Genomic DNA, 23,652 nt, shown 5'->3' on the forward strand with positions numbered 1-23,652 from the left:
TTATTTCGCCGAGAGTTATTGATTGAAGATAATTAGAGTGGAAGAGAAAAATAGATTGAATTGTTGAATGAAAGAGTAGCAAGATAGATATTGGGAGAAATGAAGGAAGAGAAAGTAAATAATAAAAGAAAGTGAAAAAATTAAAATTAAAAATAAAATTCCTTTTACCATATAAATAGGGGTGGGACGAGAGGTGCCCGAAAACTGGGCCATAAAATTAAAAAAAAGTTATTGATTGACAAGACATAGCCTTCTAACAGAGCTCTACGAAACCAAAGATTACATAAATGCTAGACAATATCTGGTATGTTTCATCTAGGTCACTAAATTATAATTATATTTTCAATTTACTCTCTATATGTTGTATAACGAATCCGTTGTGTGTTTAGTAAAAGAGACGATTGACCATTTATTCTAAAACTTATCACAGATAATATCTTGACACTTGAACAATCAAGTTTGTTGACCTGTATGGTATCTTATGGTTATAAAAACACTATCTTGTTTTTTTATTTATTCATATTATTAAACACGAAGGATCATTTACAATAATCACTAATGTGGATCACGAGGAAAATGTAATAAGAATCCAATTTGAATAAATTTAGAATCAAACTCGGCTCTTACACAATGCAAAATTTCAGCTTAAAATAAACTAGATAAAAGGATTTTGATGTCATTCGGAGTAGTACAATGTTCGTGCGACCGAACCACTGTGATCGAAAGTTTCACCAATGGCGACCACAACTCGATAGCCGCAGCGTGAGTAGGTCCCCTTAGTTTCTTTTTTAAATGGCCTTCGCTATTTGGGATCTCTCGTTTTCACCTTCTATTTTGTTGGGAATAGGGTTTTGTTGGGTCAATAATTTTGTACAGTTCTCTTATCATTTTACAGTTTCTTTTATCTTCTTTCGCTCTTCAACATTTGCTATTACATTTTTCATTTACCTTTTTTCATTTTATTCGCCACCTTTCATCCTACCCACAGTCACATTTTTACTAAGATTATTTATATATACATTTCTACAGTTATATCTTTAGTTTTTCCCCCCACTATTTGGACTGACACAGTAAAGATACATATAAGACCAGTGCAAGACCGATCATTGTTGAGATCTTTGAGAGAGGTCTATACATTGCAGTGGTCGTCCATGGGCTGAAAAGAAGAAAAAAGCTAAGAAGCATTTTGAGTCAGCGTGTAAAAATATAAAAAAACTACATGTGTTATAATTGGTGAAAGTAGCTTGCTAGTAAAGTAATTGGTTAGTAAGTAGCTGTAACACTACTGACCAATATTGTCTGATTTCTATTGTTAATAACTGTATTTTGTTATAAAACTGATCGCCTACAGTTTCTATTTATTATTGGGTAACTTGAGGGAGGCCTACGGAGGCTTTGCAGTGAGCGTGTATAGACTGAAAAAAGAAGGCTTCTCAAAGCGCTTGGATCTGAACAGTCAACAATGAGCGGAATCAGATGGGCTTTGTTTTGTAATCACTTTAAATATCCTGAAGCTGTTTGAACATACGCAAATGATTACTTTTATATTTTACGAAAAAATACTGATTCGATGTTTCGTATTTTGTGAACTTGTCCAATTCGAATTTTGAATATTATTACTGGCCGGTATAACTCGTCACTCTTGTCTCGTTGTGTTCCAAAATTGATTTTTTTTAATTGTGTAATCATGAAATAGGTTAACATTGTCATTAATTTATTTATATTTTATAAAGTCACTAACTTTAAAACAAAATTTAGTGTCAATATTTTTACATCTATTTTGACTTTTCTTATTGTTAATTATTTAATTGGGGTTAAACTTTTATTTAATATTATTACATATATTGTGTTTCATTAGGCAATGTTAGCTCTGCGGTAGAGGATTGAGATTTGTGATAGTAGGTCGCCGTCTACACCTGGCTTATATAGTCTTATATAATTCACACTTTGTGTAATTACATTGTATTCTATTCATAGTACTCACTAAAAAGTTTCTAGAGGATGGGCAGCAGCGTCCTTTGCGTACCATAATATTACACTGCGATCGCCAACCTGCCTGCCAAGCGTGGCGATTATTGAATATCCAGCCATAGATATCTTTGGCGAGGTTGATGCTTTTTGGAGGTCTTATATGAGTTGAAACGGCGAATTGTATTTTAGATGTCAAACGAATCTTAAATGTATTACATTACAAACAAACTATTTGATATATAGGTATTTACTTAAAATAATCCATTGTTTCTACAATTCTTCTACAAGTATCTATGGACTATAATATCCTAAATAAGATGTACGCTATAGAAATTATATATTTAAACCCAATCGTTGTGCCTTTAAAAACGAATTGTAAATAATGTATTAAATAAAATGATATTGTATCTTCCTTCTATCATACTTCAGATAAAATATGTTGAATCTTTATATATATATATATAGGAGGTTCCCAGATGAACATTGGCCTTTCTCTGTAAATTTACTACACCTACAGGACCTTATTGAAAGCTACATAGATCCAACGACTTCTGATGACGTTACTAATAGAACCTTAATAGTAATTACCTGTTCATATTGTGTTTAATTAATGTTTAGTTGATAATGTAGTATTTATTTTATTTTTTTGAACTTTAGCAAAAGTTATATTGCAAAGATTTCTCGTATCACAGCGTTCACTTATTAAGTGTAGAGATGGAAACAAATTAATGCAAATATAATTGCAATTAAACAGACTTAAGAACTAAGAGGGTCGCAGGTGTGGACGCTCGGCGGAGGGAAGGCTGCCCTCTCGTCAGTCCTCCACGCGGCGATCGGCATCGCAGTCGCTTCTTTCCGCTTTCGCGCCAAAAACGTTTCGCAAATTTTCGCGCTCTCAATTCTCGTTCACCATCTTTAGAAATTAGTGTAGTCAATATTTTATATAGAGAATTTATTTTAGATGATTATAAAACATGTATACAACGATCGTAGAGTAGTCTGTATTGACAATGTCGTGGAATTGTTTTATTTGTGAGTACATAGATTTGTGATACGGTGTATCAATAACCATTTATTGGATTTAAAAAAAATATTTCAAATTTCGAATGTGTCTTTAAATTAATTGATGATTTTTAAAAATGGAACTAAATAGAAAGCTTTATATTTTTGCTAAATAACAAACAAATGTTAAAGTTTTTGCGTGTTTATGTATGGTGATAAACTTCGATATATGTGCTAAATTAGGTCACTTTCAGATGATCTGGAAGGATAAAGGCAACGTTTTACTGACATATAAATGATATATTGCGATTTATATGATGCCGTTAAAAATTATGGGACCATTTCATATAGTCTTGATTTATATCAACATGATCAAATGTTTTAAATCTATTCGATAACAACAGCTGATTAGTAATGCAACATGAAAATCGGTGCGAACATTTCAACATGTACGCGAGTGAATGCCGCGTGCGAACACAGAGATTTGTGTGTCGGACAGTGAATTAGCGTTGTAAAATATATTCCCGTTTATCTCACAATTGACCCAGAATTGCAACGTTCGGGCGCATTAACGGCGAGCGGTTTCCAGCTATGATAAAGAGAGAATTTCGCGTTCCCAGTAACTTCGATAACAAATTTATTTTGATTTGAAAATATTATTTTATTTTTGTGTTTTTACATAAGTGTGTTTGAGTTATCAGACTATAGAGATTTTTTAAAGTGAATTACGGCTTTTTGAATCTTTATAGTTAATTTATTCTATTTTAATAACACATTACTTTGTGAAGTCTCCCATGCGCCAACATAAAAATATTTTATACAGCGTAATTGGTTATAGATGTAAAGGCTTTTTATTCAATTTATAGCTTTTGTCAATTAATATATAGTAAACCATGTAAAAAACCTGTGATTTCAGATATAATAAAAAACATATTAATAATATAATAGGAAAATCATTTTCAAAATCATGATAACTATATATAATATATCTAAGATATAAAATTCTCGTGTCACGGCGTTCGAACTTGAACTCCTCCGAAACGGCTTGACCGATTTTTACCAAATTTTACATGCGTATTCAGTATGTCTGAGAATCGGCTACTATCTATTTTCCATACCCCTAAGTGATAAGGGTGGTCCACCCCTAAATTTTATTTTTAATTTTTTTAGACAATTTTTTTGGTTTTCATTTTATTATGATACAGCATACAAAAATACATACAAACCTAAATTTTCACCCCTCTACGACCAACCCTTATCTTACATTTGTTAATTAAAAACTTTAATTTTTTTTGCAAAACAACGTTTGCGGGATCAGCTAGTAAATATATATATAATTAAACTATTAATTAATTATTGTTTACTATCTGTCCCTGAAGGCTTTACTGCAAGAAGTAATTAGCCTGTCGCATTCCAATGGAATTCATATTTCAATGTAATCTCTATATAAATGGTGATCGGAAATCGGTGTAAAAACTTTAAACATTTTTGCTGAAAACTGTGCTATATATTAACGTGAATGAGTTTACGTATTTTAAATAATCAACCTGTATAATTAAAAATAATTCTGTGACAGTTATACGTATCCAAACGTGTTATAAATTGTAATGATTTTAAAATAATTAATATGTGTATATATATATATGTGTGTAATTAAAAACAACTTATACTATGTTAACTTAATCTTTGTTTAAAATTAAATAAATAAGAACAGATCATATTTCGCTTACCAGAATCAATGTAATACTGAAAAATAACCGATGTTAGAAAGTTCTAGCTGAAATAAATATTGGATCCTATTCAACATATGTGCGTCTGTTATTAATGTCCAGGGATGTCAAAAATTATTAGTGCATAAAATATTTCAAATTATTAGTGATTTTATTGAAAAACATCTTAAACTGAACATTTATTTTATGTATGTATGATATATATATAGTAGCCCGGCGGTAGAGGATTTGGACTTGTGATCATAAGACGCGAGTTCGTTTTCCAAGATACAATCTTACAAATTCATAGTTTGTACATTAACTATGTAGGGTTGCCACTGCTCATAAACTAGTTTCAAAAGGATGGGTAGCAGGTATGGAATATCCCTCATATATATCTAGGCCTTGAGTGTATCTATGATCTAAAATGACGAAAATATAAAAAGAAATTTGTTAGATATTATATATTATTATAACTACACATATACATATATGTGTAATAAACATAATTTAATTTTTAAATAAAAATCAGATTAGTTATATATTTGTTATAAAAGAGCAGTCACTTGTGCTCACGCGGGGGGAGGAGCAATGATTAATTTGTAAGCAAAAATTAAATCGCGATTTATTACAGGGGTATTTTTCTTATGTCTATATACTTATGCCTTCAAAATTTATAAGCAGATTTGCTGCACAGAATTTTTGTTGCGTTTCAGAACATCCTGTGTGTGTTTTATGTTTTATCACACGAATGCCTTTTACAACTCTTCACTTTTTAATATTAAAATTAATATGATGTACGGAGAGGAATTATTTATATTTATCAATACTTGTACAGCATAGAAGATAACTCTTTAAGATATAAAAGTTTATAAAGCATGTAAAGTGTTGCACAATGTATGTGAAATGAACAAATTAATAAATAAATAAAATTTTGAACACTTATAAAACTAATAGAAATATCTCACTACAGTGGCGTAGCTATGGTATTTGGGGCCTGGGGCAGATTGGGGCTTGGTGCCCCCACCCCCCCTAAAGAGTAAATAATTTCAAAATTCAGAACAGAATGTAGTCAATATATATTTTTTTTGGTTCAAAATAATAATAAATATATATGAAATAACATAAGATCTTAATAAAATTTATTGGGAAAATTTAAAAACGAACATTCCTCGCTTTTTGGCTTGCAAAGTCAATAATCACATTTTCAAAATCAATAGTGTCGACTAGTTCATGTTCTATTGACATTATTACAAGAATATTTAATCTATTTATCATTAAAAAATCTTACAATAATGTAATAATTTATTATTTTGTCATTTAGTGCCCTTTTAAAAAACACTTTATGTGTTTTGCGAATGAAAAGCTTAAACACTGTGTATATTATAATTTGCAACGGTTTACTTTTTTTTTAATCTTCATATTATTTAACAACTTTTTTAGCACAAAGATAGTAAAATTCTATATTCTTTTTATGTTATTTTTCTTTTAACATTTCGTTATTCATCATTTAAAAAAAATATTTTCAACTTTGGTGCCCCCCCCCCCTGCTTGTGGTGCCTGGTGCGGCCGCCCCGCTCGCCATCCCCTAGCTACGCCACTGTCTCACTACTCACTCTACTAATAGAAATTTATAAATAAAACTAAAAGTAATTTTTTTTTTGTAAATAGCGATTTTTGACAGCCCTGCAAAAAGTTATATAGATTATTGTGACGTTAGGCAATATATCTTTCGTTATCAAATATAAAAGTTCAGTTTTGTCGGTACGAGTAAAACCACCTGTCTTATTTTTGACTCGAATTGTTGAGATGTTTTCTTCCAAATGAACGCAATAATGTACTTTATATATAACATACGTAAATTTTTTTTATTAGTGTATAAATATTAACTTATCTTTATTATTGATATCTATATAAGCTTGAAAACTTTTTACAAGCAACAAAGAAAGTTATGTTCGATATTTTTCTACGAGATTGAATCGGGAACGTGGAGATTAGTACATGAATGTGCACATAAGTGGTGTGGTATAAAATTATAAGAGTGTGGTTTATGATGCCTCTTGTCGTAGGAACCTTGGGTTTGCTTTCTGATTTATGGGCGGCAAGACCTGGTAGCATAGACCGCTTTTTCCCGTCAGTTCGCTGTCAACACGTGGCATTGTATAAGTGTCTTTTTTGCTCAGCGGTCTGGCACTGCAGTTGGAAAGGATGTACTAGGTACTGAATAAAAAAGATAAAATATAAAATTAATTTATTCAACATTAGAACCTTTAACAGAAATCTTATTGATTGTCAACTTATTAATTTTTTAATTTATTATTCGACTCGACTCTGCCTTGCAAGGTGTTATAGTTGTGGAGAAGGAGCAGGAAGAAACTCCACAACAACACATTTTCTACTAAAGTTTAACAATGCAGATTTAGGCCTAAATGTAATCAAAATAACCAAGCGACATCACTGTCAAATATTCTAGTCATTTAAATATTCGTTTATTAAATAATAAGTCTTTCCCTTCCATTTTGTTTGATACAGTTTAAGGTATTTTATTATAAAATCTGATTCCGTTTAATACAAATGAACTAGAGTTTTCAGTCGAAACTTCGTTACAGTCAGTTTTTCACGGTTCTTTGTATGTACACTAAGGACGTTCCCTATTTTTTTTAAATGTAAACGTGCAAAATATTGCCATAAATATATTGAGATGCCACTGATAGAATATTAACCTCTTTAAATCGCTTTCTCAAGAAGATTCGCGGTTCTAACCCGTAAATAGCTCGGACGGCTCTCTTTTGCTTTGCATTAGCAATGTACTTAGAGTGTTAAATGTGCGTTGTTATAATAAATCATGTTTTTGGGTAGTATTTCAGACGCTAATGCTTTCGTATATCATCATCATCAGTTCAGCTGTAGATAGTCCACAGCTGGACATAGATGTACCAGATCATCTAGCCTTACTTTACAACTTACCTAATAACTTTAACAAGGTCTTCGTTGCATAAGCACTTGTCTTGTCTCGTCTCAGTGGACAGGTTTTTGCAACCAAGCGGCACTGCGCTCATTTCGCATCGAGGTTGGCCTTACTCAAGCCAACCCATCTGCTCGAGAAATCCCAGATCATCAATATGTTGCCAAGGATTTCGGTGAAGCACCTCGATGACTCGAGATGACCCTGAAAATAAGCATAAGCGCTACAAAGCAATTAAATCGTAGCGAACATAACACACAACAACATTTTAACATTTTGTTAACACTAATCATACCAACAGTTATTTCTACCATAGCGGGTCAAATGATCTGAATTTACATTTTCTACTTGAATGTATGAAATATAGTTATTAGGAACGACATACAAATTAAATTTATTATAGTTAAACAAAATAGTATATTGACCAGTTCTATTATAAACACAAAAAAAATTAACTGAGTTAATAATGGGTCATTTGACTCGTTATGGTATGTTTAGTGTTAATTGTAATAAGTTTTAAATTGTCAACTTAATGAATTAAAGTTATGTTGGAATATTAAACTTTACTTATATATTTTGTTCTACATAATATGTTAATATACTACATAGGTTTAATGTAGTAAATCTGCCGTATGTTTAGACGTCTGTTACTGCCGAGAAGTTTCGGCGACGAACACAACAGTTACAAATATTTACATTGTGATAATTCAATTGTAGAGCGACTAAACATTCTTGGTCATTTTGAGTAAATTATTTTTGATTATTTAACTAAATATAGATTAAGTTCTTATGACTTATAGATTTCTAGTGATAGAAGCTGTAGAAGTGATATTTTGATCATATTCGTCATTTCCACTGTAGGACCTCTTCTAGACATAGGCATCTAGCTTTTGCTTGCCTGTCCGTGGTCTTCTCCGCACCTTCCGGCTTGTTCACTGGCACTTCGACTTGCCAATCAAGTCGATAAGTAACGTGGTCAGTAGTTGAGTGTTAGTGACATCAATTTTAAAAACCGGTTTTATTTATGCACATAATAGAACCAAAAATATTATAAATTAAACACTATTTTATTATATAGCTTTTTTAACAGTAATTATTTTAAAATCATGTGTTTATCTTCTGATTATTTCAATGTTTATTCAATATGTACTTTTAATTATTTAATAAAAAAATAAAGTCCCTTTGATTTCCTTTCATTTAATTTTCTACGTAACGTCAATAAGAAATGTAATATATCGTATGATGATATTTAAATTTTATATATAATTTTAACAATATTAATTTGTTATTATTCGTGCCTAATGTAATATATGAAAGACAGTTAAATAATTTGCAAGTAAATATTGAAAACATTTCACGTCCTAAGTTTATCCATTCGGAATGTATTTGCACAAAGCGAAGACAACACTTGGCTGTTGTACCTCCCTGAGGGATTTGTAAACACCCTCCCGTAAATGCCAGAAGGCTCTCACATCTGAGACTACAGAAAATACGAAGGCTGTGTAAGGACTTGACTTATAGTATTAACAATTCAGTATTATTATTTAAGAATCCTTTTTTTAATTTCAGTTCTTTATAATTTTATTTAATATGTCTTGTCAACTTATACATATATACTACGAAGCATAGGCCTCTTGCAAATATATATATGGGTGTTAAACTATAATCGCCACGCTTTGCAGAATGGTTCGCGATCGCTGCGTAGTATTATGGTACGCAAAGGAAGCTGCTGCCCATCCTCTAGAATCTTTGCGTGTGATCAGTGGCAATCTTAAAAAAAATGTAAAATTGTGTCCTGGGATTAGAACCTGCGACCTACAATCGGCCAGTCTTAGTCCTCTACCGCTGAGCTACCAGTGCTCAATAATCGACATGACGTAATTATTGTATACATTCTCATTTTTTGTTTTATATGTTCTTATATTTATAGCAGCAAATCAATGATTTACCTTTATCAATGACGACAAAAACTTTAAACGATAAAATGTTATTATTTCTGTGATTTGCATATTTTACCTAATTTGTGTTTTTTGTGACTTTTTTACGTTAAATCAAAAAGTAACGTATCGATTTATATTTACTAATATGGAAAAATTGTTCTATGTCTATATGGAAATATCCTTTATTTTTTATATATTGTCATTTTAAGTTATATATTATGTTTTTATATTTTATCATTAAATCGACGAATAATATTTAATATTGATAACAAAAACGGCTTAATTTATTATATTTTATTATGACTTTATTTGCGTGTACTTTACTTTTAATTTATTGTTATTTACGTAGCTGTGAGATGCAAAATGATAAAGTAGTCATAAATCAATGATCACAATTTTTTACTTTATTACAATTATATATATTGGATAATCCTAGTAAACGTATAATGTAAGAGTGAATATTGTGTTTATATTTAATCATCATCATTTAAGCCGTAAGACACCCACTGCTGGGAATAGAACTGCCACTGTCGCGGCCTGTGTTCAGCATCTTTTGACGACTTTAACAACGTCCTCTGTCCCTAAAGTGGGCAGACATTTAATGCTGACCCATGGTCTCTACTCTAGAGTCTTAAGACCCTTAGCAACAACTTGCCAAACTTGCCAATCTCTTGGCAATATAAGTTATTATCGTTCGTCTCTTTTCGTTCCTGATTCGATCTCATAGAGAAATTCCTTTTCATGGCTCATTGATCGACTGAGAGCGTGCCAATTAGATTTAGAGCAAAAAACCATATATATATTTACGTAATGTTATTTATATAAATTGATAGAATATCGTTAAAAAAGTTTTAATTTCAACTTTTATACATTTATTCTAAATTTTATTTAATAATATAACTTTGAAGGATTATTGTAACAAAATAAAACAATTCCACGTTATCATAATCTATTAATGTTTTAGCAATAGTGTCAAGTGTTAGAATAATTTTAATAGAATTTAGTTTCAAATAACAAATTTCATTAAACAACCATTCGCCGGAACAAACATTGGAATGGAACAATAAAGACTGAGTAGGGAACAAGGGAATCGCGTGTAACAAAGATGGCATCCGAGATAAGTCATGGCCGGATAATTCAAAGAAGAAAAGAAAGATCTTAATACAAATCTAACCCTGTGTTCTTTATTTGAATTGAATATAAATCTAAAAGTGAATAAACGGATGTATAAAGTCTTTAAAATTGAATTTTAAATTCTTATTTAGTGTGAAATAACGGCGCAAAAGATTTATAATTAATTATAAAAAAATTAGCAAAGCATATCCTAAAAAATAATCCGTACATGACATTTTAAAATTTTAATATACAAAACGAATATATAATTCTAGTAGATAAACAAACATTATATGTATTTTAGAAGTGTAATTTATATAAAATAAAAAAAATCTAAACATGTAGTTATCTTTGACCGATTTATAATGGATATATATTTTATAAATAAGTGTTTAACAATAAAACAAAGTTAGAGAACTTAAATAATAAATAACTTCGTAAACTGTCATAAGTTTCGTGTTAACAAAATGTAAAAGTAATAATAGATATGGACAGTGTAAATTGTGTTTTGAAGGATACGTGTTGATATTATTTATGGATATATTGAAGAAAAAAAAACAAAGATCGTAAAATGTTTGTGCGTGAAATAAATTTTAATGTACCGTTTTTATATTATCAAATGCCGTCTAGCCCATGGGGTTGAGGAGGAAAAGGACTGAAGGTGCTTAGTACAGTCTACTACAAGTTTTAGCAGTTGAAGACCTCGGCTCAGCTCAAAGGGGATGATGAAGCTCTTGGTGACTAATTGCAAATAAGTGGTGGTGACAATGAATGTGCCAGTCAGAGCTGGCCCGGCACCGACGGTCGCCGTCGTGCCGGTGCCAGAGAGTGAAATGGACGCCCTACTCCTCGGAAGGACAGCGGTGAGGAACTTTGATCAGTACGTGCGAAATGTATGTATAACCTTACAAATTTTAATAGGCCATGGGCGAAAACGTGGACGCGAGTAAAGTGACATTTACTCGTGGCCGCGTATGACAATGAAAGTATGTTTTTAAATATTACATTTGAAAGTCAGGCCCAAGCCGCGCTTTATGTGTTTTAATTGAATTGGCTTTGATGTATGTTTGCTTTAAAAGCGTGCGATCGGATACTTGAAATAAGGTATTCTTTGAATCAACAATATACGATTCCTCAATATTAATTTTTTAAAGTTTGACAGTTAGCGCTGTGTAAATTATATTATCATTTAACAGTTACATCGATTAGTATTCCTCGATCATAAAAGTAATTTACTCGTTTATATATTTAACAAATAGGTAGTGATCATTCTGGAATATGTCACACTAATTTTGTTGCTATAGGATTACGTAAGAAAAGGACTAATATATAGCTACTTCCGCTATGCTGCCCACTGATAAATGCGCGTGCGGTAAACAATGCGAAACACAACTACCACCATTTATTCACTCAACACGTGTTTTAGAGAGTCCGTAACATTACTCCTGAGGATGCCCTGTTTAGGGGTGCGCATGCGCATTTATCAGCGGGCTGGCGGGCGGTGCATTTCATTGCACGACTACTGCTGCATAGTGGAAGTAGCTGCTATATATTAGTCCTTTTCTTATTTAGGATGGACTTCCGCAAAGTAACTCCTGAATCTATTAGATATCTATGGGATGACGTCTTACTCTCTAGTTCTATATTCGTTAAAATTAAACGTATGAGCTTACAATACTCTTAAAATTACAATACTCTTTCAGCGCGTGGATTCTTGAATCAAATATTCTTCTTTTGAGCCGATTAACGCTCTCCACGATGAGCGGTTCTGCGTGCCCACATCCACCGACTTACTTTCCCTTAATTATGTCGATGGTCCACTTGAGAGGTTCTACTTACATCGCGTCTGCTCGTGGTCGCCACTCGAGAACCTTTCGTTCCACTGCCACTACGTACATTACTAAACAATAAATAAATCAATCTCCATAATTCGAATAAACCTTGTTTATTAATATTTTCGTCTCTTTCGGTGACTTTTCAATGACGTAAGTTCTGAAAATAAATGTAAGAATAACCTTTTCAATAATTTTTTTTATAACTGTCGAGTATTTATATAAACTCGAGTCGAGTATGTAAATATGTGAGGTTAATAAACACAAAGGAATTCCTATGAAAATGATATTTTACGATCACTAATAAAGCTAGGAATACCTTAGATCAAGTTATTCGTGTGTGCTATTTTTAAATTCTCTAAAACGGGCCATGTTTTTGTTGAATGGTAAATTTTATAAATGTTTTAATTGATGTTTGTATATAATACTTTTTTTGTCTTTAATTCGTAGTGTGTAGTATTATATATTAGATTGAATAATCAATTTAACTTGTGTGTTCACTATTGATGTTTTATTAGGAGGAAGTGGAAAGTAATGTCGCTTTCTTACGTTGAATTCACACGACAACGTTTTTAACGAGTTTTTATTTCTGGTCAACAATATATTCACCTTCGGTATCAAAAACCTTTTGTCATCTAGTATATAAATTTACAATGCCGGAGCAGTAAAAATCAATTGGTTTTTATGTAGTGTGTGGACAGAAACGACATTACTTTCCGGTTCCCCTAATATTTTGCAACTTAAATCTGTGTTATGATTAATTGTTATAATCTATGTTATGATAATAATTTACGTAATTACTAATATAACAACTTTAATTAAAATTAATATATTATAACAGTAAACATGCTTACCGTTTACCTTGGTAACTTTGGTTTTGAACCTTTATATTATTATATTAGAGGCTATATGGTGGTCGGAGATGGTCGTTCCAAGAAGCTTCTTACAAAATCCTGAATAGTTACAAATTTCTGTTGACTGGAAGGCGATTAAAACCTGTAGCTGTCACACTAGGAACTACACACAATCGTTCATTTGTTACTCTGGCAATCATGTTCGTCGTCGCAATGTAAGCGAGAACAATCCTCTTGTTGACCAAATTCAAAGATAAAATTGCTTTTATAAGATCATTACAATAATATATAATCATCAGCTTAAAATCAAGTTTACATTAGTTCGTAATACGCCTAATCTACTGGGAAGAACTTACAAGAAAGTCAGTGGGGTTTGTATTTTATTTTTTGATAATTATTTTGATGTCAGATAAAGCAATTCGTGTAACGTCTGAAGTTACTGCCGATCAATTTTTAGCCTGCGGTTCCCAACAGAGGACACGCCTTAAGTGAATAATGAACAATCGTCTTGTTGACTGCCAACACACTTAAAGTGTAAACAGCTAGTGTAATAGAAGCCACATTGACAAACCTCGTTACATTGACATACTAATACGTCGTTCGACTGTGAACCCTTCGTGATATTATTCCTATAGATATATAAATAGCCATATAATTTGATCAATATATGCATTAGTTTACCAATTGTATACTAAAACAATGAAGAATAAAAGACACTCGACTATTTACAGGTAAGTCTCCCGTTAGGTGAACAGATGATATAATCAAGGTAACAGGAAGTCTAGATGAAGGCAGTGTAAGACTTTTTTGCTGTGTTTGGTGGGCCTAAACCTTTCATTGGGCGCCTATCAGTTGACATGAATTATTTAATTTAAACTGAATAACGGGCCTAAAACATACGACAAATTAAAAATATACAGTTTAAACATACAACGTAAAAAAGGTGATTAGCATTCTGTTTATTTATTGTATATAACTAAATCATGGTAAAAAATGTTATCTTTTTTTTTTCTTTTAATTTCTTATTAACCTCTGAATATAATTATACACACAACTCAATTTGAAGTTACGTATTTAAATCTTTTAATAAATATTCTTTAGTGTCCCATAAATCAATGTCAGGCTAATATCGTATGTTTGTGCTGTACAATGTATATGTATTTTCAATTTTTTTGCGATTAACAGTAAGTAAATTTAATATGCTCAGTGATGTCGTTTCTATATAAATTATGACTTTTTGTCTTTAGTTTTTTAATTTTATTTTATTTTCATGTCACCGTAAGTAACCTTTCTATTAATGATAGACAATATTTTATACAACAATAACATAATTTTAAAAACTAACTTTTGTAAAACCATACACTTAGAACGATTATAAAATGCAACCTTAAAATTTATTAACTGGAGACTTCTTTGTATTAATTTTCAAATGTTAGTGAGTCTCCTTCCTTTACCACTCAATTTCAATTTGACGTTGATTTATGGGACACACTGTCTACCTATTAGGGGGACCGGAAAGTAATGTCGCTTACTTAAGTTATATTCACACGACTCAACTTTTAACAAGTTTTATTTCTTATCAACAATATATTCATGTTTGTTATCAACAAACTTTCGCCATCTAGTATACAAATTGTAAATGCCCGGAGCGGTGAAAATCAATCGTTTTTTTTTTGTAAAAAATGTCGACAGAAACGACATTGCTTTCTAGTCTCCCTAATACATAAAAGTTTACCTCAGAGGGAATTTTATTCTCTCGCTAACCACGAACATTACCTGGTTTTAAGTTCAACGCATCACAGTATATAAATGTTATAAGTAAACCATTATTTCTAAATACACGTTTCCTTTACATTTTTGTTGTGGTGTTTCATTTAATTAAATTCGATAATAATAGATTATAGTATGTGAAAAATAATTTTATTGGTGGTTAGTATACATCAAGTCTGTAAAATTCGAGAAAAAGTCGATCATGTCGATGTTCTGCACGGATATCAAAGAACAGATAATAGAAATGACCTTTTTAATTAGCCAATTATTTTGTTTTACCTTTGTTAAAGCTAAACACTTAAGTCACTGCGGTCTTGGGTAGGATAACAAGTTTCCTTGGTTAATGAGTGAAAAGTAACTTTGTTCTATACATTATTTAAGGCTTAAAAAGAATTATAAGTTTATAATTCAAACATCTATATATTTAAAAATGAATGTTTATCTGTATGACTTTTATAAAATCGTTAACTATGGATTTTATCATGTGACAATTTTCAGAAAAGTTGCTGTGCATGAGTCCACAAAGGTTTCTATGTTACTTCGACTAATTTTTGAAGATGATACCACTGTCATTTCAATAAATTTTACATATTGTGGTGACGGTTCATGCTGAATAAAATTAAAACGAAAACAGCGAAAGAATGATACGTTTCGAGTTATAGGTGACAAGAATTTATTTAAATATTGAAATTTATATCCGGATCATATAATTAAAATAAAAACTAAAATAAACTATATAAACTATTAATTTTTTATTAAATTCTACAAGGATGAAATCTCGGGGTAGAGCTAGTAAATTATAAATTTAAATAATGTTTTGATGATTATAATAATGTTTATTTTATTAATAACCTTTTCAAATTACTTCACTTTGATTGAAATTGAAAATGTGATATAAATATAAACATATATTTTGATAGAATGGCAACAAGTATAAGATAATAAAACACAACGTTGTCCACAGATTATATACGCTTATATGTCAGACTGTGATGTAAAAAACGTTAATTGGCAATGTGAAATATTAATTATGATAAGTGAACCTATAACGTTAGTAACATTGAAATATAAAAATAACGAAGGAACAATGAGATAATTGTCGCTTGGACCGCCGCAGCGTTTTTATTTTTGAAGACGATGTCATGTCACTTTTTTGTGTGTTTTTATTGCGCCGTTATGGAGGCCTATAATTCCAGCTATTTTATTTTATAACAGGGACCTTTTTTCGTAAATACTTGTTTTAGTGAAGTTTCCATTATCCTCTTTAAGCCTTCACATTTTATGTCTTTCTTCTTCTTCCAGCCTTCACACTATTTCTCAATTCGCCACTTTTATTCACATACCTTTCATGCGTCATCTCTCATCCTTCGCTATATTTGGTATAATTGTTCATTTTATTTACAATATATCACTTCTATTTTTATTTTTCTGTATTTTACGTTTTATTTATTTATAATCTAGAGTTCCTAATAAAAATTGAGACACAAGTTTTGATTCTAGATTATAACTTGTTACTTGACCTTACTTTTATTAACTTTAATTGTGAAATATAATATTGTTGTCTTCCAAGTGGAAGGCAATGCTGCCGATCTCTATCCTCTTTTTATCTGCATCTTGCAGTCTGTTCTCTGTTTACTAAATACGCGCACCAAAGGATTACCTGCACCTTGGTCTGATCCACAAGCGGGGTCACAGGTACCCGACTCTCCTTGAGTGTAAACCTATTCAGGTACGCCGACAATCTCCCGCGTCACACTTGGAGAGAAACCGCGACCATAACTGTATTGTATTTGAAGTGTATTGTAATCATTACAATTATGTAAGTGCGTTCTGCAAACCAGACACCACCAGACTTTTCGTGGTTCTTGAATCGTATTAAAACATTTTTTTTAAATACGGTTCAGAATATTTTCTTTATTTAATAATAAAACTTCACAATGCGTCCAATTTCTTAGTAATGTCCATTCGGACAGAAAACGAATTATAATTGTCGGAAAATTGTTTCACTTTCAATTGTTATTTAAACGTCGTACGTTTAACGGTATTTTATCCAGCTAGACAGTTTTCAAACAAAGACGTTTTATTGTAACTCTTGTATAATATTAATAATTCTATTCATTTTTACACTATATACAAGATGATTGGATGTAGGTGTTTATTCCTTAAAAATTAAGATAAAAAATATGGAAAAAATTCATTTAATCAGCATTGGAACTTTTAACAGGACTCTTTTGGTTTATATACTTTTTTAATTTATTTCATATTTCACCCTGTTTAGAAAATTGTTATAGTTATGTAGGAGAAGCAAAAAAACTCCACAATAACACATTTTTGAAAAAAGTATAACTATACCGATTTTTGCAAGAACACCTTGTGTCTGATACAGCTTAAATGAAAAAAAAACAAGCGACATCATTGCCGAGGATTCTTGATATTTAAATATTCGTTTATTGAATAATATGCCTCTTTCTTCGATATACATTTAGTATGTGTTTTGAACTTTATAAATGGTAGCCAAATAATGTTTTGCATAATTTTATTAATAAATCTAATTCCGTTTATTACAGATAAATTTGATATTTTTAGCATTACAAACTTTGGTACAGCCAGTGTTTCACGGTGCCTTATAAATGCACTATGGACGTCTTCTATTTTTTTTGAAGGGTGAATAGATAGTATATTTGTCAATAAAAAGCTTTAAAGATTTTATAAACATATCCCATCACTCAGTCAAACAGAAAAAATAGCTTGTAAGTTATAGTAAAATAAGTCTAAATTAAACATATATTCACTCTGAAATATATAAAATTAAATTTATTTTTCTTTTGGAATGCGATAGGCCTAACTTGTGGCTGTATAAAATCTGAAGGGACTGTTCGTAAACAATCTTAACGTGCAGTAATCTGAATTTTGTAAACCTATTTTCTTATTATATTATCATCAATTAACCAATGTCTTAAGTTTTTTTGACCCTTGATAATCAAGTTGTAGAGTGCTGACACTTGCCATCGTAGGTCGTGGGTTCGACTTCCAGGATTTAATCTTATGTAGTTCACACTTTGTGCATTAATTATATAGGATTGCCACTGCTCACAAAGAAGTTTCCAGAAGATAGGTAGCAGTGTTCTCTGATTATACCAGGCTGTGATCGCCAACCCACCTGTCAAGTGTGGCGATTATGGTGGAGGCCTATGTCTTGAGTACGAATCGTTTCCTGAAAGAATTAATTTTCAGGTATATATACAATAATGGAGAGTGAATATGCTAGACATATAGCCAATCATCTTGTATATGAAGTTTCAAACTGTAATATGACGTAGGCTTTGTTGATAGAAGCGAGGAAGCAATCTGATCCTTAATGGATTTACTATTACTCAGTGATCGGCTTATGGGATGTAACGGAATATGAACAATGTATTGTTTACATACTAAACAGGGGTATTACATACGCGGCTTCGCGAAGATCGATATTATATTTTAGTTACTTATTTAATATACATTCTCAACTTATAATATTTTTATGAGATATAAAACTAGATTATTTATTTATGATACTATTGTAAATTTATTTACATAAAATAAGAATATTACAGTCATAATATAGAAGCATAATTTGAGGCCCAATCATTCCGCATTTTTAAAGGTAATCCTTAGATAGATTACAAAAGAAGTATATTTTAATAATTAAAAAAGAATGTATAACGATACGAAATATATAAAGTGTAAGTAATAAATATGTAGCAACGAATATAAAATTTACAGATAGTGTATGACAGCGAAGACAACGAAACAGAAAAATAAAATTAATCCAATAACTCCATGTAGCGTCAGTATAAAAGTTTAAAATGTTAAGTAAGTAAAGGACCAATATTTAGGCACTTCCGCACATGCAGTGTTTTTTGGAGTGGAGGGGTGAAACACGTGTTGAGTGGTTTAACGGTGGCAGTTGTGTAATTCGCATTGTTTGCCGCACACGCATTTATCAGCGGGCTGGCGGGCGGTGCACTTTGTTGCACGACTACCACTGCATGTGCGGAAGTGGCTAAATATTGATCCTTTTCTTACTTAGGATGGACTTCCGCAAGGTAACGCCTGATTCCATTAAATGTTTTAAATGTTGTTTTATCATCATACAAGATGTGAGATAGAGGTGATATATATTTTTTCTAGTGAGTACCCTTATTATCCTTTTTTTCAGATAAAAGATGCCCACTGTAAGGCATAGGTTTAGCCGCAACCTCAACTATGTCTTTGGTTCACTTAGTACGTGGCCTATCCGCAGCGCGTGCACCAGCTCGTGTTCACCACCCGAGAGCTATGTTGTCGTTTCTGTCCCAACGGCCTTCGATTGCATGAGCGATGTATTATGAAAATTGAATAAAATTTAAGTATAAAATTTGTTTAGTAGTGATGTATATTATACTTCAGCAACGTTGGAGTGTTATAAGGTTTTCGGTTTTTTTTTTATTGTTAACTTGTTGTCTCCCTCGCACTCTCGCGTGGCTCCCACTACTTGTTAAGGTGTAATTACATAAAAACTATTTTTGGTTATTTTTAACATGATATTTAAGTATTCTGTTCAAGTTTTATACCTATAAAAACCATAGAAAACATACAAAATTTTATTGAACACCTCTTCAAATTCACCTGCAGATTTATGTACATATATATGTATATATATTTTTATATATGTGTAAATATATACAGAATATATAAATATCAAGATAAATATTATAAAGTTATTGTGAAGCCCGTCAATATTCGTACAGAATCCGCCCATCAAAATTATCTACCAATAATATCAACATCAAAATTGTAGACTTTTTATAAAAAACAAACTTTAAAGCAAAACGGTTTATATTATTTTGTATTGTTACAGAAGTATGTGAAGTAATTAAAACAAAATTGAAATTAATTTTATGTCAACATTGTTAAGTTGTGAATGTTAATTTGATTTCAAAATAATTTTTGCTGATGGAATGTTAAATGCCTTATTTTAACACATTAATGTCGGCGTGTCATTGGTGATCCACGCTTGAATAATGTTTGAGTTTAATTTGACAGAATTTTCTGTTGTGGTTTTGTTTGTTAAGGTTGGTTTTGTCTTTTTCGAATTTTAATTAATACAGTGACTAATTTCACAGAAACTAGAACTCTTTAACTTAATGCTACGAAGGTTGTTAACGCGTTGTTATCTGATAAGTGACAATTACAAACTAAGATTTTTTTCCTTAACATAGTAACTTGAACCATTTATATCCAACCTTCATCATTCGACCATTTAAAAAACCTATGCGGTGTAAAAAGAGTTTTAAAAAAGCTATAGAGTTTTTAAATATATCTTAGTTAATATTTTTTCTTACATAGTAATTTGAACAATTTATTCCGAACCTTTATCACTACATAATTTTAAAAACGCTGTAAAAAGAGTTTTAAAAAAGTTTTTGTTTAATACATTTTTAAATTTTTAGTCAATATTTTTCCTTGTCATAGTAATTTGAATAATTCGTTCCGTACCTTTATCACAACATGATTATAAAAGTTTGTACGCTGTAAAAATAATTTTGGTTTAGTACACTTTTTAAATTAAATACACGAAAATTCATAGGTATTGTGAAACGATGTGCATTGTAAAATCATTCCTTATGGCCTATAAAAAACTTACTAAATCTGTGTTACTTTCAAATCGACGTTTCTTTTTTAACATTCTAATATGAAAATAACATTTGATTTAGTTTTCTATACTTTCTTTTTATACTGCAAAGTAAGCCTGTTTTTACTATTCTAAAAGATATCTCTTCAGACATAACTCTTCCATTTCCGGCGAAGCAGAAATGAAACTGCAGCAAAATTTACATTAAAATATTCATTAAATATAATAGAGAATGTTAAAATAACTTAAACAAATAAGAAAGAAATAAATTTGTAATAAAATTTATTGTTACTGGCTGGATAGATAAAGGTCGCTTCCGACCAGTCTTATTTATAAATCTATGAGGTAAGCGTCAGTCCAATGGAAATCTTTCAGCTGAAATTATGATACACTGGCTGTACATTGCATTAATATTATTTTTATTATCCGGCAAATTTGAACTACGGTGTGTTTTGTACGAAATTTTGTGATATACGCCTTAATAAACCTAACCCTGAGATACTTAAAGTTTTTTTTTGTAAAAGATATTCATATGTTGTCATTTCAGTCCAAAGACGCCTATTGCATGCCAGATGCTTCTCCCAAAAATATCTACGATGAGATAAACGTGAACTAATTAAAATAAATCATTGCATACTATTCGTTTTTGAAGTACCAAAAGTTATAGAGTGGTCATATTAAAGGTTGTTAAATATTTGCTGCCAAATGAGCTATACATTTACCCCTTTAAACCCTTTACACCCATGAATTAACATACAGCGGGATATATCTGGCACTAAACTGTAAAGTTTAACTATTTCGGTATGAATGACGATGTAACAAAATTGTTAGTTATGCACGTAGTGTGAGCGCAAACAGTTTACTGCACACGTTTTTATTGCTCGTAATTGTGATTATTATAACATTGTATTATAGTCAACATAATAGCAGTGGTAGTTCAGCGGTAGAGGACTGAGATATGCGTTCTTAGGTCTCAAGTTCGATGATGAAATACAATCTTATATAATTAACACTTGGTGCTTTAATTATATAGGATTGCTACTGTTTATAAATAAGTTTCCAGAAGATAGGCAGCAATGTCTTCTGCGCAGAATAATATGATGCCACTTGCCATGCGTGGTGATTATGGTATATCTTTGGGGAGAGCCTATGCCTCGTAGTGGGTATCTATAGGCTGATAGGACGAAATAAACCGAGATATTAGTGTTGCAATGAATTCATAATATAAGCACCATTATTAATCACTACTTTTCAGTTATGTCTTTTTCCATTTACAGTTTACGGACTGTGGAATAATCCACCACCGATGAAATGCTGTTTATACTTTTGGCATTCGTTTTTAGTGTATTTATGCAAGTAATATTTTTAATGGTTTTTTATTGCTATTAAATCTATTATTTCTGAACTATAATGTATTAATTTTAAGAAGGTTATTTAACGAAAATACATAAAAAAGTTATGTTATAGTGAGAACGATTTTTAAGTGATAGAAATGCTTTGGATGGAATCGGCCTACTAGTGTGGGTTTGGGTTAATAGTTTGTATACAGACTGCTTCCATATGGTCTTATTTAAAATCTATAGGGAGGCTTTTGTACACCAATGGACGTCCTATGATGATGAGGTTAAAAGTGACCAAAAAATTTGTTCTTAGAACAAAGCACATTAGAACTTTTGTAGCGTTGATTGAAACATACCAGCATTAGGTAGCTCGATCTGATTCAAGTTTTTATAAAATTGATTTCTTCTAGCAGTCAACTCAAGACGTATATAGGTAGTCATTACAAATGATCCTATGTAGGAAGACACAAACTTGTTAGTATTAGTTATAATCAAGAATGTTCTAGTAAAAATATTGAGTAAATTAAATTCTAAATTCACCTAAAGTTCTATTTACGTTCAATGCAGTACTAGTTTAGACCTTCTTACCAATATATACATATGCGTTCACATACGAATTGCTTCCAAACGGAGCTCAATTATCGAGTAAAGCAAATCTCCTTTGTGATACACATTTCAAACGTAATCGATTTTGATATAGCCATACTAAATGCAGATGAGTAATCAATGTTCTATTCTAACTCATTTATTTTATTGCTAAATTTTAGTACTTTTTATATTTAAAATCAAAGTTTTTTTTTTAATTTAAACTTAAAAAAACAGAGGTCTTCGAAAGATGATTTAATAATTAAAAATCATTTATTAAGTAAAAATTTTAACTACGATAAAAATTGTCAATGTTTTTAGACATTAACTTTTACAAACATAATATATTTAACCCAGAGTTTATAACCTGAGATGCTATTGTCGTTTCAGCCCATAGACGCCCACTGTACGCTAGAGGCCGCTCCCAAAAATATCTTAGGAGATATACCACAATCGCTACGTTTGACAGACGGGATGCCTATCGCAGTGTGCTAATATCATACGCAGAGGAAAACTTCCCTGGAAACTTCTTTGTGAGCGGTGGCAATCCTATACAATTATTTAAAAAAAATGATTAAACAACTTTGGCTGGTCCGTTGGTCTCAAATCCAGAAATTTGAGGTCAATAATCATCCGTTCGGCGCTTTTTATAGCCTGCCTATGCTGCTCTATTATAACGGTTACTTTGATTCACGATCTCACAGATAAATAAATGACTAGGCAACTGTAATCTTGTAAATGATTCCCAGAGTAAGAGACCGCGTTTCAGTGCCATTTAGTAATGACTGCACTGGTAACACACATTGATTGTAGATATCAAATTTGTCACCGCGAAAACTCGAGACGTTTTTTGATGAACAACGATGATTACGCTTATATTTTAGATATTTCTATTTAAGACATTAGTTTTTTCGTTTT

The sequence above is a fragment of the Battus philenor genome, unplaced genomic scaffold (genome assembly GCF_028537555.1).
Source record: "Battus philenor isolate CCGP_79_NKW_IND1 unplaced genomic scaffold, ilBatPhil1.0.hap1 SCAF_27, whole genome shotgun sequence".
Classification (NCBI taxonomy): Eukaryota; Metazoa; Arthropoda; class Insecta; order Lepidoptera; family Papilionidae; genus Battus; species Battus philenor.